Source organism: Neolamprologus brichardi, chromosome 5, assembly GCF_056152115.1.
Source record: "Neolamprologus brichardi isolate AB-2024 chromosome 5, ASM5615211v1, whole genome shotgun sequence".
Classification (NCBI taxonomy): domain Eukaryota; kingdom Metazoa; phylum Chordata; class Actinopteri; order Cichliformes; family Cichlidae; genus Neolamprologus; species Neolamprologus brichardi.
The window spans coordinates 2,435,385-2,450,228 of NC_142108.1; the positions used below are offsets into that span (position 1 = coordinate 2,435,385).

Below are 14,844 nucleotides of genomic sequence, written 5' to 3' on the forward strand. Positions count from 1 at the left end.
GCAGGGACGAGAACAGGATGGAGAGATTTGCCTATTATATTCCTCTGCTAAATATTTTGAAGGGTATGCTGGAATCAAGTTTTTGGCAAGGTCTCATATCAGTGGATCCTAATAATGTCAAGACCAGATGTTCTCAGGGACTGTTGTGATGGTAACGTGTTTGTGTCAAACAAATTTTTTCAGGAAAATCCACATTGCCTCAAGCTGGTTCTATACAAGAATGCATTTGAAGTAGTGAACCCACTTGATTCTGCCAAAAAGAAGCACAAGGTTTTGGCTGTGTACTTCTCTCTACTCAACATCCCACTAAGAACCTTCATCATTGTTTGCGGTAAGCCGAAAGAGCAAAATTCAACTTTTTTTTTTCTGTTGTAACTGCCACGTTTTTGTACTCTTGGCTTGTTTAGTTTCATGTTCTGTTGCTTCCACACTAATACACTGGATAACACAACCATATAAGTTCAACTAGTAACATAACTCATCCTATGATCCATGTAACAAGTATCTCTGTATTTGTATATATGACTGACATTAAAGCTCTTGTTATTAAAGTTTTTAAATTGTTGTTGTTGTTTTAATTCTCAGGTTCCTCCTGCTTCGCTGCTGAAACATTCATGTTGAGCATTGACAAGAAGATTGTCAACGACCGCATCACAACCTTCACCTCTGCTATCTGCCTAATGTTTGGCAGTTACTACTGCTTTAACATACACTACCCTGTAGAACTACGATCAACACTGGAGTTCCTTCAACAGTAAAATTTATTTTATTATGGATTTATTTTTGTGCTTTTCAAACTTGGCCATTTGATATCCCACCTCAGGTTGTTAATTTCCTCAATCTCTCTTGCCCTTTTTTCATGAAGGTGTTTCTTTTCCATAAATCCTGAGAGAGGCACCAAGGTTGAATCCAAGAAGAAAAAAGTGTTCTCAGTCAATTCCAGAGTCCTCACTCTCATCTCAGACATTGCTGACCATGAGTGGATCTAGTCCTACCCCTCTTGTTTGAGACGAAGTGATAAAGGTATACTATGTTACATACTCTACAGATGTTCTGTTTTTGAAACAATTATTACATTTCTGATTGTGAGTGGGGAAGTTTTTAACAATGTGAAGTTTTACTAGACACAATTTGTAAAAGTACATGCTCTACTTTTGATTCACTGTTTTATATCTGAAAAATGTATCTGGTAAAAATGTGGTAAACCTGCGATTTTGTTTCTTGGATTTTAATTTTCCCAGTTTTAAAGATATTTGTATTCCAATAGTGTAAAAGTATGCTGCATGTACATTGCTGGCATTTTGTAGTTATCCAAAAATTTGCAGTTGAACTTCTCAAAACAAGTGTAAAGTTTTTGTTTGTTACCTGATGCAGTTTTAAGATGTACATTTTCAGCTTTACTGCTCAGTTCTGTGTGCAAAATATGTGGGTGTAAACTTGTTCCTGTAATTTCTTCAATTCAGATTTTCTTTCAATTATAGAAAAAAATGTTTAATTCTCTATATTTGTATTTGGATAATTTGAAAAGTCAAGATTCTATGTGTACTGACATTTATGTAGTGAGAACAGCACCAAAACACTTAAAGGTGTCTGAATTGTCTGCTAAAGGTAAAGGTAATGTGTGCTCAACTTACAGCACTGGTTTTGCACAGTTTGAACAGAACTTGTAAGAATTCTGTGATTCCTCACTGTTACTGTCATGGAGATAACTAGTAACTATTTGTGATTTGTTGAGTAAAAATGTAAATGTTTGATGTTCAAAACATAAAAGATGTTAAATAAAATACTTTTTTGGAAATTTAAGGTGGACATTTTTGTGTTACATTTAGTAATTTGAATAAAATCATGGTTTGTGTATTAAGCTTACAGAGTAGAACACTTAAAAGCACTCTAGTCTAAAAACGGTTACAGAATAAAATTGTATTTTATTATTTTTTGATAGTTAATTTTACAGGGAAAAAATGTTGTGTTTTCTGGCACAAACTTTATTTTATGTTATTTTCATGTTAATTCTAGGGAAAAACATTATTTTTTCTTCAAGTTAAAACATTTTCTTCTACAGTAAAATATTGACCCTAGCACTATTTTTAACCGTAAAATCAACAATAACAATACCTTCTTACCGTTAAAGAAGAAAATGTTTCACCCGTAATTTTACGGTAGATTTCTGGCAACCACAGCTGCCAGCATTTTACCGTAAAATCTACAGTTTTTTTTTTACAGTGTACTTGGTTCTATGGTAGGTCTTAAAGGGTCAAATGGCTGTTTTGTCACTTTTATTTAGGTGCGTGCACACAAACGCACATTATGGTTCGGCACCAAACGCCATTGGTGTGGTCAGCTTTTCAGCTGACTCCACACTTCTCTCCTGTCTCCGGTCCCTGGCGACATTAAAAAGGGAAGCGAGCTCATCAGCCTGATTACCTCCACCTGGACCTCAGCCTCCCTGGCACTGTCCCTTGATGCAGCTGCACCACCCCTCAGCCGCAGCAGAGAAAAAAAGACCACCCCTGCTACAAATCCCCACTGCCTGGCTGAGGCCGGGGGCTTGACCACCCACCAGATTGCCAGACACTCCTGTTCCACATTGCGGTACCACGTTTCTCATTTGGTCAGCTTTCGGTTTATGTACACGACTGGTCGACCCCCCCCTTACCTGCTAGGGCAAAACGGCCCCGAGCCCTCTGATCCTGCTTTTTGGTTTTGGGGCGTGGGCAGGTTGCAATGGCGGCTGTGTTCTTCTGGACACATCTGCCAATCCTCCAAGTGGTACCCCAGATACCATACCTCCCTCCGTCCAACTGCACACTTTTTTGGTTTAGCCATGAGCCCTGCCCGCCTAAGAGACTCCAGGGCCGTGGCCACCCAGTGCACATGCTCTGCCTAGGTGTTACTGTGGATGATCACATCATCCAGGTAGGCGGCAGCATATGCAGTGTGCGGCAGCAACACCCGATCCGTGAGGCGCTGGAAAGTGGTAGGAGCTTCCGACCAAGCCGAACGGAAGTTTGACAAATTGGTACAAACTGTACAGAGTGGAGAAGGCTGTCTTTTCCTTGGACTCTACACACAAGGGAATCTACCAGTAGCCCCTCGTTAAATCTAGTGTCATGAAAAATTAAGTGGTGCCTAAATGGTCCAGGAGTTCGGTAACAAACCTTGACACTTCATTCACCTTGCAGTAATCAACACAGGACCGTATAGACCCATCTTTCTTCACAACCAGAACTATGGGGCTACACCAAGCGCTGCGCAACTCTTCTATTGCCCCCATTCTCAGCATCTTGGCCAATTCCTTCTGAACAATTTACCGTTTATGTTCAGTAACCTGTAGGGTCGTGAATGCACCATCACGCCAGGCTGCATCTCAAAATGGTGCTCTATGAGACTCGTACGTCCAGGCAGATGGGAGAACACGTCCGCAAATCCCTTTTGCAATGCAGCAACACCCACTCTCTCAGCCTGTGTGAGATGGTTATCACAATGGAGGGAAGCGGGAATTGTGGAATTTGGCACCTCTGGCCCCAACTCATCTCTCTACTCCACCAAGCTCACCATAGAAGTGGTTTCAGGATCTCTCCATGCTTTAAAGAGGTTTAGGTGATATACCTGTGTGACTCCTCCCCTTTCCGACTGTACCACCTGATAGTCAACATCGCCTACCTGCCATGTGACCACGAAGGGCCCTTGCCACTTGCTGAGTGCCTTTGAGCTGGAAGTAGGGAGTAACACAAGCACTTGGTCTCCCGGTGAAAATTGCCTGTGTCTAGCCCCTCTATTGTACAGGAGCTGTTGACATTCCTGGGCCTGGAGCAAATCCTCTCGTAATAACCTACCCAGCAGGTGCAGCTTTGCTCTCAGGTCCAGGACATACTGAATCTAATTTTTCACCAGATTTGGACCTTCTTCCCAGTTTTCCTTAATTAGTTGTAACACCAGTCCAAAGGGAGAAAATCCCGTGGAGACCTGGGATACCTCCTGCACTGAGATCAACAGGGGGTCTAAACAGCAATCCCATTGCATTCATCTTCAGGAATGAACTTACGAATCATGGACTTTAAAGTCTTATTCAGATGGTCCACCAACCCATCAGTCTGAGGGTGGAAGAAACTGATCTGAATAGATTTAATAATTTATTGAGTGTGTGAGACATGAACAACGAGCCCTGGTGAGTGAGCACCTCTTTTGAGATACCGACTCAGGAGATCACCTGAAACAGCGCCTGCACCCCACTCTTTGCAGAAATGGTGGCAGTCAGAATATTGCACAATCCACTGGAACGAATACAAAGCAATATCCCCGTGCACTCAGGTGAAATGGCCTGATAAGGCCCATGATAATGCGCTCAAATGCTTTTGGGTGCATTGGCATGGACGGCTGGTTAACCAGCTGAAACTCCGGGCAGGACACGTACCATCAGTGCACATCCGCTCAGATGCCTGGCCAATAAAATCAGGCCGTTATTAGCTACAGAGTTTTATCATATCCCATATGCCCTGCCATGGGGCTATAATGGGCTGCGTGGAAAATCATTTCCCAGTGGCTCTTAGGCATCAACAACTGCGTGTGTCCCTCCTCTGTGCAAGTGTCACGACTCACTCAATAAGGCCTATCACTCAACAATACAAAGCTCAAGTAGGTCCACATGGCTTCAGGGCACCATGACCAGCAATTTTTTATCACAAGCATAGAGTGTCGTCACGAGACTGCTGCATTGGTAAATCTTCAATCGGCCAGGCCTCACTAGAAGGCCCTCCCGTTCATCCCCGCCTGTCTTGGTGCTGATACCACACGTCATTTTCAGAGGTTTTGTGTAGTCCAAGCAGATAAGAGCAGTTGATTTTAAGCGCCAGCAAAAGAAACATGGGTAACATCTTGATGCATGCTCAGTCAGGTAAGGAAATCCCAAAAAGTGGATTCTGTTCAAGTGAACAGAATCCACTTTTTGAGAAACATGGGTAACGTTTTTGCTCGTCTTTTTTTATGTCACTTAAAATTTTTTACCATTTTCTCAACCACTTATCTAATTTAGGATCATTGGTGGTAGGAGCTTATACCAGTTTTCATAGGGCAAGGGATGGCATACACCCTGGATACATCAGCATGCCATCACAGATTCATCACAGAATGACCAAAGAACATTACTTGCAAGTCTAGGGACTATGGCCATGCATAAACGAGAGGGCAACATGTGTACCTGTCAACAAAATGTGTTTTATCTTCTACTGTTCTTCAGTTAAATAGATGTGATGCTGAATAGACAGTGCACCCAAAATTTTGTTTCATGATTTATATATATTCTGGATAACAAATTTTATCTTTCTACTAATTTATTTTGCTAGTCTTCATCAATACTCTTCCAGGCTTCTTAAAGGATAGTCCAAAAATCTTTGCAACTTGGTTTCCTTTTGTTCTGTTTTTGGTCAAGATGATTTCCACACTGCTTCAATAAAGCAAATACAGAAGCAAAATATACAGAAATAGGGACTGTTCAAGACTTTTTTACAGTACTTTATGTCTATGACAGTCAACTCAATAAATGCCAGTCAAAGGCAGAATTCGGGCCATAACATACCACTGAATGACACTCATGAGAGAAGATTTAAAAGTACAGTAGGAGCATACAAAAACATGTCTAAGACCATGTTTCAGCACATACTCCTTTACAATACCACTTTTTTCTTTTGCCAACTGAAGGAATCTGTCCCTGTTGGGGATCAGAGTTTAACGGCTTAAGGCACTTCCATACCAGCTTTGCCTTTCAGACCCAGAAGCTAAATTCATCTTTTATATAAAAATATTGATGCATTCGGACTATCACAGTGCAAATAGAGAAAGGTATAACACATCTGAAATACTTGTTACAGACCTGCAGCTATCAGTTATCAGTTAAAATGCATTTTGTTTTTTAACTCTGGGATGAAACAGGACCACAGAGAGACACAGAAAGAACTTGCAAACTCCATACAGAGCGCCCCAGCTCTCTAGAAGGTTCCAACCCAGACATTATTCTCTATGGCAACTGTTTTTTAACCACCATACTGCCCTCTGTTGTTCACATCTCATGACAAGAAATCAAGTTTTGATCGGTTTATTTTTTCTCAAGTGTCTGGTATGATTGCCACTGCAGGACTCTTCAAGTTTTCAGGGACTTAAAGAGAATAAAACCATAAATGTATGTGCCCGCGAGCGGCTATATTTGAATTAAACACGCTGCGTGGAGAATTGACTTGTTAAAATAGGCTTTACTGTTATTAGGCTTCAACAGACAAACCAAAAACAAGCGTGGTATGGGGCATGAGGTTGCATCCACAATCACCCCAAAAGTGCATGTGGCTTTGAGAGATAGTTTAGAGTAGCGAGAGAAATTTCAAATTGCATATTGTCTAACACTTCAAAGGTCAATTAATGCGTAACCATCATAATGTGTATTCAAAAGTAATGGCCATTACATGGTCATTATCCACAGTTTTTCTCCAGTTGTTTTTGTGAGTGAATGTCTCAAATGGTAATGAGGCTGACAACATCCACATGTAATTCAAATTATTATTACAGGCTGCTGTGTACTTCAGAACTGCATAAGAAATGTTAGAAAAAAATGGATCTCTTGTATTGTATTCAGACTGACACTAGGTCTTTGCTTTTCTTTGAGTTTCAACTTTGTGACAGCCCCTGACAGTATATCCCCTGGGGTCACAGGGACACAAAACCCCTCCAACGTGATAAGATGGTTATTCATGCTTATTATCACAAAATTTTCTGCAAGTGTTCTTGATACCAGCGCACACCTGATTGGTCCCAGTTGGACTAACTCTGATTTTGAGGTCTATGAAATAAGAAAAATCAAGTTTACGCTGTCTGGGACAGGGTTACTAGGACCCAGACTGGGCCAAAGCCTGGTTAGGGAGCTAGAGCGCTTAGTGGTCAGAGCTTTGCCCATGGAGCTTGGCCCAAAGAGTAGCCTGAAGATCTGATATGGACCAGCTCATAAAAATGCCCCTCTTCACCAGATTGTTTGCCTATCTGGTGGTAAAATCGGCTCAGTCAAACTCCCTCTTTTCCAACTGTGAAGGACCAACTCACAATGAACCCCCTTCATTCAAGGAATTAGTCTCTCTGCCTTTGTATAGGCAGAGAGTAAGAAACACATGCCCACTTACCAGACTTCTGCGCCCTCTCACGCTACCACCCTGCCGCTCAGCGGTCCCTTTTCCCCTCCACCAAAGGACCCAACGAAACCCATGCAAATTGAGCAGTCGAGGCTCACTCTGGTGGAAAGAGAGAGAGGTATTTTTGCACTCAGGAGTGCTTATATTGCAGCCGTGCTGGTCATTTCATTGCCTCCTGTGCAGTTCAGCCAAATAGTCGCCCAGTAATTTTGGGGGTACTGGTGGGCGATTCTTCCCTTCCCAAGTCCCACCTCTTACTCCCAGTGAAACTCTGTCACCAACACACCTTTCACCCTCTCCGTGCTTTTGAGGATTCTAGCTATGCACTGAATCTTATTGACGCTGAAATAGTCCATCATCTGGACCTTCCCCTGATCCCTCTCCAACATACTCTCCAACTTACCTGCCACTGCTCCAAATATCAAGGTTTTTGACAAGATCACTCACTAGACTGAGCCTGTGCAGTTGGTCACTTCTGGGAAACAATAACATTCTACACATTCACGTCTCCAGATATTCCACTCATCCTTGGTTTTCCCTGGCTGGAGAATCATAACCCCCATCTGGAGTGAACACACTAGAGTTTATTCTGTCACACCTGATGCCTTAGATCTGCTCTCCCTTCAGGCCCCGCCACCACTGATCACCTGTGCACCACTCCTTCTGACCTCATTGGTACCCAAGAAATATGCCATCTTTAGAGGGTTCAGTAAAGAGAAGGCTCTGTTGCTGCCCCATCCCCCCTGGTTGCTCCATTTATCTCCTTCCTGCCACCACACTCCCCTCAAGCTGCTTGTACAACTTGCTGAACCCTGAGAGGGAGTCCATGGAGAAATACATTCAGGAGTCTGGTAGCAGGCACCTCCACCTCCCTGGTAGGCGCAGGTATTTTCTTTGTCACCAAAAAGATAAGACTTTGAGGCCCTATATAGCTTAGCAGGGACTTAATGACATCACTGTAAAAAACAAGTAACCCCTGCCTCTGTGTTTGGGGGCAGATGTTAATGTTAAGACAGAGAAGTGTGAATTTAAGACCTCTACAGTCTCTTTTCTGGGCTTTGTTATTTCAGGAGGGCAAATGAAGAGAGAGCTTCAACATTTCTTGGGATTTATCAACTTTTACCCTTTGCCTTCATCAAAGATTGCTGTAAGGTAGCTTCCCCACTTTCCAGTTTCAAACCCCACAAGGTTTCGTTTGTCTCACATGGCATTAGACTTCCCTCACTATCCTCCCTCCGCCCAATGGTAAGACTATCATCCTTGTACATTATGTTTTCAAACTCCGTGGTATCCCCAATTAAATATTCTCAGACAGAGGACCTTAATTCATCTCACAAACCTTGAAAACCTTCTGTCCTTCCTTAGGAGCCGAGGTGTGCCTCAGCCCTGGTTACCATCCACAGACCAATGGGCAAACTGAGCAGCTGAACCAGGAGCTCGAGGCTGCATCACCTCTCAAAATACTGCCACTTGGTCCCAACAGTTACTCTGGATTGAATACACACACAACTCTCTCACCTCCTCAGCTACAGGTCAGTCCCCTTTTGAAGTATCTCTTGGATATGAACCCCCCTTATGCCAGTGAGGCCTTGCTCAAGTTCAAAATAAAAGGTACGTGGACTAACCCGTCATCACGCTCCAGCACCAGATTACTCGCCAGGACAAAAGGTAAGGCTGCCAGGAACATCCCGTGTAAGGTTCTCAATCGGAAACTTTTCCTTGTAGCAAGACTGGACTCTTCTTTGGTTGAATTCTTGCATGTGGGACCATAAATTCTTGATCGATGTAACTCCAAGGCGATGTCTATTGCTATTTGGCTTGGTTTCGTTTTGTGGTTCTTTGCTTCATACATGACTCAACACTTTTTATTTATCATCGCACGTTACTCACTGACACTACTGATTTGAATACTCAAAAATTATGAATAAGTAAATCTTTGAATAAAAGTCATCTTTGGCTGTCTAGAACTTACCTTTGAGATAGACTTTGACAAAAAAAAAAGGAATTTAATATATATACATATATAGATATATAGATATATAGAGTCATTTTTCTTCTTTCTGCAGTGACTTGATTCTAGCTAAATTGCAATAGATGGCATTTTGACCAGACAAGGAAGAATTTGTAGCAAGATAACAATTATCTTTGTGGGTTCAAGCAAGGTCAAAACCAACTCATACATGGTCCCACAAGTACATGCAACTGTGGTGTGTAGAGCTTGTAATCAGAAACAGTAATGTTCCCCAGCATACAGCTGCTAAGTGACAACAAAAGGCCTGTCACTGTGATTAATGACAAGGGAAGTGTCCCAGTGTGCTTCCTCTGTGCCGCACTGTAGCCGCGGCTCTGAATGGAGAATGAATGGTGCATGTGCACCTCTGTTGCTCTCTTTCTGTTTCATTCCACAAGTTAATGCCTCCACTTATCTCCGACCTTGCAAGCTCTTTTCCCCTTTCTCTTGCAAGGTTTTCCCACCCCAATGCCTTACATAATTTGTTTTAGGGAAGTTAAAAAAAGGAAAAGTGACAAATCTGATGAAAAGACAAAAAATGGGGCAAAATCCATTGTGACAACATGACATATTAACCAAGGTGCAACAGGTCTTCTTGCCATAAAGTTGTTTTTCCAAACAGCAGTCTGCTCTCCGTGTCAGTGAGGGTGGACTGCTGTTTAGTTCAATTGTTTTGAGGAGAAAGAAAAGGGGGGAGTCAAGAAGGGGGAGAGTCTATTGATTAACGTTTCTGATTCTCCTATTGTGACACAAGATCCAAAACCAGCTGGGGTAAAATCACACCAGCCATTGGTGCTAAATTGACGGCTCAACTCTATGGAAAAATCTATACTTTAAGGTTTATTTCAGCAATCTGGATGCACCGCACAGCAGTGCATGAAAAGAAGAATCCAGAAGAAAAGAAAGAAATGCTGTAATGTTTTTGACCCTGAAATATCTCTTTTTAACTTTCTGTAAATGTTTTTTTTCCTTTTACGCATGTTTGTTTATGTCACGGTTCTGGGCCAGTTTTGACCCAGTATTTTGAGTTTTCATGTTTTAGTTTGATTTTGTATTTTTGGTTATTTTCTTGATCTATTTGATGTTGATGTTCTAGCTTATTCTGGTTTAGGTTTAGTTCTGCCCGTGTTAAGCCTGTGTTTCTTAGTCTGCGTCCTTGTGTATTGTTTCCTGTTTTATTTTGAAGGATTGGGTCTTATGTCAGTATGTCCAGCTTTGCTCCTCCTGTCTTGTTAGCCCCAATTTCTCCCAGCTGTGTCTCCCTCCTGTTTCACATTCCCTAATCACCTCAGTATGTATTTTAGCTCTGTGTTTTTTCCCTGCCAGTTGTTGTGTCCTCCACGTTTGTTGTGTGCGTATTCTTTGTCGTCTGCCTTCAGGTTAGAGTCATTTGCATCTCCAGTCTAGTTAGTTTAAGTTGTTGTTTGTGTATCGCCAAGTGTGTCTCACCAGCAAATAAAGCTGCCGTTTAAGTTAATGTTTTGTCTCCGAGTCCTGCACGTGGGTCCAGCCACTGACAGCCACACAACTCATCGTGACAGTTTATAGATTTTTATTTAATCTCTTAACTTCCACCAGGTTGCAGCTAACTGTTATGTAATTTGGTATTTAGCATATGGAAATAGAGCATCTTGTCTTACATGTATCTCCAATTCAATATTAGTCCGAAGTAGTTCACCAGAAACCTGGTGGACATTAAGAAGTTATAGAATAATTTAGGTGCATTTTCACATTGTCTTCTGTTTGAATGGCACCAACAAAATGATACAATATCATCTATTATTTCTGGTTCTCAAGTCTTCCAGGACGGAGATGCCTATCCCAATTGTCACAGGGAAAAAAGCAAAGTACGGCCTTCACAGGTCACATATGGACAGAAAAACATTCACACTCATTTTCAAATCTATGGCCAATTCAGAATCACTAATTCTCCTAACAAGCATGACTTTGGACTGTTGGAAGAAGTCAAAGTACCCGGAGAGAGACCAGAGCCAGCCAGTTGACTGAACCTTCATACTGTGAGGTGACAGTGCTAACCACTGCAGCACTGTCCTGCCCATATTGTGTCTAATAGCGTTTTTGAAAAGGGCCCATCATGTAGACATAGCCTTTAAATCAGAGTTTTTGATCTTTGGATGCCTGATACAGAATGATCTTACTTTATCCAGGTGAAATAAATCACTGTATTCATTTACATATCTAGAAAAAGGCGCTGCATGTTACAAACAGTATACAATATAAAATGCTGCTGCAAGGTTTTCACTAAATTCTAGCCCGGGCATCAACCTCATTTTACATTCTGGGCTACAAACAGCTCACTTTGATCTTAAATAGACCAGTCCAGTAAACTTCCCTTTCTGTTAGTGAAAAGAAGTTTAACCAGACATTTAATCCCTGATATATTTATAAGGGGGAAAAAAGTGCAATGTCAACATTATGCCTTCAATTTTCCCACGTGATAAAGAAATACTGCTGCAGTTAATGAAATGCACGTAGCATGACTGTTTGGGCTGAAATTCATGTAATACATGTGTAAAATGTGTCGTTTATTGCCTGGACTGTCCTGTAATTTTGGTAAATTCACAGAAAATGTGATTTTAAAAAAATTCAAAACAGACATTTTGATAGTCAATAGTGAAAAACAGGAAATGTAATTTAATTGTTTATTATTATTGTTATTATTGTTGTTATTTTGTTACAGTATAACTTAAATGAAGGATATAGAGGAGATCATATTTTCCTTTTTTTTTTCTTCTTCTTTTTCTTTCAGCCGCTCTCTTTAGGGATCACTACAGTGGATCATCTGCCTCCATCTAAACTTCTCCCTACCATCTGCTTCTCCCTGACAGTTTCATCATCCAGATACTTGTCAGATATATCCACTATCCCTCATCCAATGTCCAAACCATCTCAACTTTTAATCACTAACTTTGTCTCAAAACTGCTCAACCTGAGCTCTCCCTCTGATTCGTAATTCCAATAGTGCTCACTCTCACTGAAAATCATAACATCTTCAGCAATGCCACCTCCAGCTCCACCTCCTGTCTTTTTGTCAGTGCCCCCATCTCCAAACCACGCATCATAGCAGGTCTCAATACCGTCTTGTAAACCTGCCCTTTCACTCTTGTTCCTCTCCTCCTGTCAACATCTATATTCTGCTTGATGATTGCTGCTGTTGGGTGCAGCAATCATCAAGGACAGAGAGAGAATATTTATTTTTTATTGTTTTCCTGCTGTTTTGCACAGAAGAAGCTGAAAAAAACCCAAAACAATTAACTGAAACAGTGGAATCAGATCAAAAAGTATCAGTTATAACTTATTTGAATTTTTAAGATCACCAGTATGTTTCAAACAAGATTCAAATTTTTGCATTAAGATTTTTATATTATTATTTTCTAGACGTTTCCTTTCTCATCTGCCAAAAACATCTGGTAAATACCTGAGCAGTTACTGTGGTCCACTAAATCCAGTGACTACAGTTCCAGGCAGAGTCCAGTGACTGAGGTTTGTTATGGAACATTTACATGGAAGCTTTTGTAGGCCTTCATATCTCATCTGTATAACATGATAACGTAATGATAAGTCTTGCGGCATGAAGTCAGAGAGAGTGCCAGGCTTTAAAACATCAGTAAACACACTCGGATAGAGTAACTGAACATCCATCTTCAGCCCTCCGTTGCCCAATTTCTCCACATAACGTGCACGATGCTTGCCGTGAAAGTGTTTTTCTTCTTCTGAGAGAGAATATAGACTTGTTTGTTTACTTATAGTTGCCATAGTTCTCATCTACATAATGTTTAGCAGGTTTTTCACTCACTTGACATGTCAGGATAGCCCACTTCGAGTGCATTGTACTTTGCAGCATCTGAGCTGGTGACACCAACAGACTGAGTAAAATGATCAGGAAGGCTAGCTCTGTGATTGGTTGCAAAACGAACGAGTGCCAAGTAAATGTTGAATGTGGAATTTTGGTGGAAATGTAAAAAAAGATAAGGAAATGTACATCTTTGTACATGTATGATCTATGCATCAATGTAAACAAGGTTTTTTCTAAATAAAAATACAAAAGCATAGTCAAGAACTCAGGTCAGATTATAGAAAAGAATTAATGCAAATTGATTTTCCACAAAACGTTTTTGTGAAGCTGAGATATGTAGTTTTCAATCAAAAGCAGGATTTGTCACCTCTTCTTTTTCTATGGAGGAAAGAAAACTCCAGAAGACCTGCCATTGGCAGAGCTCTTTAACAGAATTCTGCATGGCAGCAGCAATGGCAACCGTCGGCAGGGTGGCACAATAACGAGGCCGTGGCAATGCTGGCTGTCCTCTTGCTCCGAACTGGAAAAGTGTCCTCTCCTAGAATGCTGGAGACAATCACAGGGGGAGTGAACTGTCTTATATTGTCCCACATGGACTCATTATCTCAATAATGAATCTTTTCCTCATGCGTGCACATGTTCTCTATCTCTCTGTCAGTATTGTCTCTCTCGCGAGCACATCAAATGAAAGACGAGTGAGGAAAAGAGTGCAGGGAGAACAGACGACGGGAAAGTTTTTCCTTGACACACTTCCCTCCACTTGATTTAAGATGGTGGGGATTTTTCTCGAGCAGGTTGATCGCACTCTGCTCCCTTTGAACGCAAAACCTTGGTCAACTTCACAGGCGCGATGAGATAAAGTCTACCTCCGACTGAAGTTCAACAAAGGGCCAGTTTCTCTTTCTTTATGCAAATTAGCTAAATTAAAGTTTTTGCTGAATGCTTTGCTGCCGCTCTGCTGTGAGCGTTTGGCCTGCGTCGCCTCTGGACACTGACTTTCTCTTGGCAGAGGTGCCGTTGGACAGCGTGTTCTGAAGATTCAAAGAATGCACGCTCCCAAACATCCTGTGCGCACACACTGCTGGAAGGAGCCGCACAGAGGGCAGCGGTACGCCTGAACATAATGGCCACCATTGTCGGGACTGTTGACAGCTTGGCTGCTGTAGAAAACGCTGTGTGTGTGTCAGTCATTGTGGCTCACTGTTTATGTGTATTATTGTGCAGAGCAGAAAAGAGCATGCTGATCAACACAACACAGCTTCAGTCCCTCTATTGGCCCCTGCAATCACCAGGGATTCTGGGCACAATTAAAACAAGCCAGCTGCAATTATTAGCTGCCTTCCCTCCTCCTCCTCATCCTTCTCCGCTTTGCTGTTTCTCTCCCCTCCCTCTTCTTTCCCTTTTAAAGCAGCGAGATAAAGCCAGGCCTCCTATGACTGTAATCTTGGGCCTTGCTATACTTCCTTGATTGGAAACACTGCAGACAGTAGGAAGGGAGGGAGGGACTGACAATGTTAAATATCAAATTTAGAGCGAACCAAAATGAGCCTCTGTGTGTTTCTTAAGCTTGTGTAGTAGATACAATTGCACCATGTGTATCTGTTGGAAAAAAAAACATTTCTGAATAAAATTACTGAAATTTAAAATGCTCAAACAATGGGCAAAATAATGACCCGTGAATTTACAACAGCCGCAGTTATCAGTGTAATGTGTCTTACAGAAAAGGAAATCTATACAGGAATAGCCGGAAAGTGGTGAAGGGTTAGACTGATCCATCTATCCGTCTATTCAATTCATTTTCACTTCTTTGGTTATTAGTTTTTTTTAAATGTATTATTTATTTATTT

The 14,844-nt window shown here is 41.6% G+C and overlaps 1 long non-coding RNA gene across 1 annotated transcript; it reads left to right on the forward strand.

The window, feature by feature from the left end:
• The first annotated feature begins 249 nt into the window (after positions 1-249).
• LOC148102680 (uncharacterized) lies at positions 250-1,442 on the forward strand. The gene is made up of 3 exons (XR_015719069.1): positions 250-331; positions 586-754; positions 866-1,442. It is a non-coding gene; the product is annotated as an uncharacterized LOC148102680 (long non-coding RNA).
• Positions 1,443-14,844: the final 13,402 nt, after the last annotated feature.